Here is a 3,467-nt window from a genome sequence, read left to right on the forward strand (position 1 = left end):
TCCTCCTCACCACCCTCTGATCTCTCTCTCCTCCTCACCACCCTCTGGTCCAGAGTGAGCTCCTCAGTTCCCCATTTGCCCTCAAGAAGAGCCAGCATAAGCACCAGTGGGGGAAAACCTCTTCCCTTGTTGGCATCCTCAGCTTCATCCTCTGGGCAGCAGTCCTCCGCAGAGGTCAGGAAGCTGCTTCCCCGGGGACAGGAGGAGGGGCAGTTAGGACAGGGTCAGAAACAACTGGGCATGTTGTTGCTTTCAAAATTCTTGCTCATGCGTTACAGATCTGTATCTTCCCTCTCATCCATGGAAGGATGTTATTTATAAGGTGTTTTATTGAGAAAGGAAGCGTCCTCTGACATATAGTCCCCAAAGGAGGTGAGAGTACCCGCCCTACGATTGGGGCACTGGATCTGAACTGGACATTAATGATCTTTTCACCAGATATGAGTCAGAGTGATTTGTCCTGGGGGGTGGTTCTTGCTTTCATCACGGTCACAGGGTCACCCCCATTTACTTGTTGAATCTTCATTGGGAAAATTGCTTAATGTCTTTGAGCTTCTATGTCCTTATTTATAAGGTGGGATAATTGGCTATAGGCTTGTTGAGAAGCAGAGAGAGAGAGAGAGAGAAAATCTCTTATGCACATACTACTATTATTAGCTGCCATTTACCAAAGCCTTACTCTGTGCTAGCCACTACTCTAAGGGCTTTGCATGTGTCAACTCATTTACCATTATTATGCTCATTTTCCTATTTCATAGATGAGGAAACTCAGTAAATGCTTGGGATCCCATCTCATTTCTAGGATCTTCTTGGGCACAGAAGTTACAGAATATGAAAGCTGCAGAGGACTTTAAGGATCATTTTTTCCACATTCTTCAGTTGCAAAGGAGGAACCTGAGGCCCAGACAGTGGAAGGGACTCGCTAAGAACATGCAACAGATGAGTGACAGGCTCAGATCCCGGGTGCCCTGACTCCCACTTTAGTGCTCTGTCCATAAGTACTGCTCAGCATGAAAAGTTTCATGGTTGGGGACATCCTTGAAGCTGACCCATGTGGTGGTCTGGATTAGAGCCAGGGTCCTTACTCCCTTCCAGAGAATTGGATACAGTAAATCTTCATCAATTCCTAGTTGGATAATTCAGAATTAGTAACAATTTGGCCTGGGCTGGGCTAAAGTTGAGTTCTGAATTATCTAAGAGAAAAGTGTCTATTGACAGTGACAAAAGTAAACAAACAAAAAAATGTAATGTAAAAAAATACGTGATCTTATACCAAGAATGTTTTCTTGCTGGCTACTGCCGCATATGTAACTTAGTGGCTGAGGGTGACTGAATCACCCAGAATGGGAACACCTTGTCTTGTTTCTTCCTCACAATGACTTTGAGGCACGGTGGTTATTATTCTCTATTTACAGAAGTGGAAATTGAGCCCCAGAAGAGGTCATTAAGGTCCTCAGGGTCACACAGCTGATAAGTGGGATTTGAACCCAGGTGTTTCTGATGACCAGGCTTAAGCTCTTTCCACTGACCCACATTAGTCAGGCAGTTAATAGTCACTGTGTCTTTTCTAGGTGCCACGTGCTGTTCTAAGCTTATCACAAGAAGCCTCTCAGTCGCTCCTCACGACTCGTTAAGCAATTAACAATAGAAACACAATTTTAGAAAGCATGGCCATCTAATTTAAAGAAACCATTGCAGGCACTGTAGAAACATTCATCCATCCACACGAAATGTTTGCCTGTTTTATTTGTTCCTTCACATAGCCGCCTTAGTTACCAAACTGTGAAGCCCGGTGGTGAAGAGGAGGGGCTTCGGTGTTTCTCCCATTTACTAGCCTGGTGGCTTCAGGCAAATTACTTAATCTCTCTGGTCCCATAAATCAGGGGTAATAATAACAGCCCCTCCCACAGCTGTTGAGACAATTAAGTCCCCATAAATGTGCTCATGCTTGTAAAGCTTAGTATAATGCCTGACACATGTTAACTACTTAATAACATTGGCTATTATTATCCTGTTATTATTAAGAGTAAGAAAATGGCAGTCCCTTTAAGGATATTCTATAATTTAGGCTTTCAGCAATCTAGACCAGACCTCCAGGTAATATGGATTAGTGACCTTTATTATAAAAAGTCTTTATTTTTAAGCAGATGGGTCAGTTGAGGCTTGGAGAGGTTAAGTGACTTGCTTAAGGTCATACAGCCTAAAGTGGTAGAACTCAAAATTGAATCCCAAATCTGTCTGGGCTCATAGACTTTCCAGCACAATGCGTTGTTCTAAAGAAGTCCTCAAACTTTTGCTAAAGCTCAGTTTTTCCATGTGAGCTCTGTTTCTGTTTCCTTTTCCTGAACTCAGTTTCCCTCTTTAAGGAAGCAAGGAAAGTATTTTCCTGGATACCAAATATGCTGAGTCGGGACACCAGCTGAGGACAGAGGTGAGGGCACCCACAGATGGACCAACATGGTCCTCATCTTTAAATTCTGGTGAAGTTGCCTACAGTGTGTAAGTGTGTGTATGTCTGTGCATAAATGGTAGTAGGATGGTGGGGTTGCTGAGCAGGGATAGGCAATGGGGAAGTGGTTTTTTGATCAAAAAGAGAGTATTTTTCTTCCTTTTTGGTGGTTCCGGTGGATTGTGGGGGGCAGAATAAGGAGAAGAACCCAAGTGTAATTCCATTTCTGCCACTCACTTTCTCCTGTGCAAAATCAGGGTTCAGACTCATGAAATCAGTACATTCTCTGGCTCCAAAGCACTGATTTCATGAGGAAATCAAACAGCCTGTTTAAAGTAAACAGTGTGGTACCTGGTACAGGGTGGGTGTTCAGTGAATAGCAACTGTCATTATGATTCACTGAGAATTTTATGTTCCTGAAAATTAGGAACGCCTGTCTGTCTGACTGCCCCACCGGTGGTTGAGAGGATCTGGGAAATCAGTGACTGTGGATATGCTTAGGAGACTGTAAGGTGAGGCACAAAATCATATGCCGGCTCTGTCCTCCCTGTCCCACTGGGGTGCGTGGTCTACACCACTCAATCTTCCTTATTCACCCTGCAATCTGCTACTGAGAATTGCTGAGAGCCAGGTGCTGCTCTAAGCACTGCGAACACCACGGTGAGCAAGTCAAAGACCTGCCCTCTGGAGCTTACGCTTGTTGTGTCAGGGGAGGAGGGAGCTAGACAATAACAAGAACAAATACACGCTTTTATTGCGAGTCATCTTTTCACTGGTCTTAACTCCCTGAACACGGTGACAGAGTCCTATGCTTTTTCTTTTCTGTTTGCTTTTTGTATTCTCTCCCTGCTTTCTAACAGATGTCTTGGACATGATAGATGCTAAATTAATGCTGGTTTAGCCTTAGTAACCTCTTATAGCATCTTGATTAAGTACATGGGCTGTCTAGAGTCGGACTCCTAGATTCAAAGCCCAGCTTGATTACTTGTTAATGCTGACCTTGAGCAGGTTGCTTACT

The sequence above is a fragment of the Equus quagga genome, chromosome 11 (genome assembly GCF_021613505.1).
Source record: "Equus quagga isolate Etosha38 chromosome 11, UCLA_HA_Equagga_1.0, whole genome shotgun sequence".
Classification (NCBI taxonomy): domain Eukaryota; kingdom Metazoa; phylum Chordata; class Mammalia; order Perissodactyla; family Equidae; genus Equus; species Equus quagga.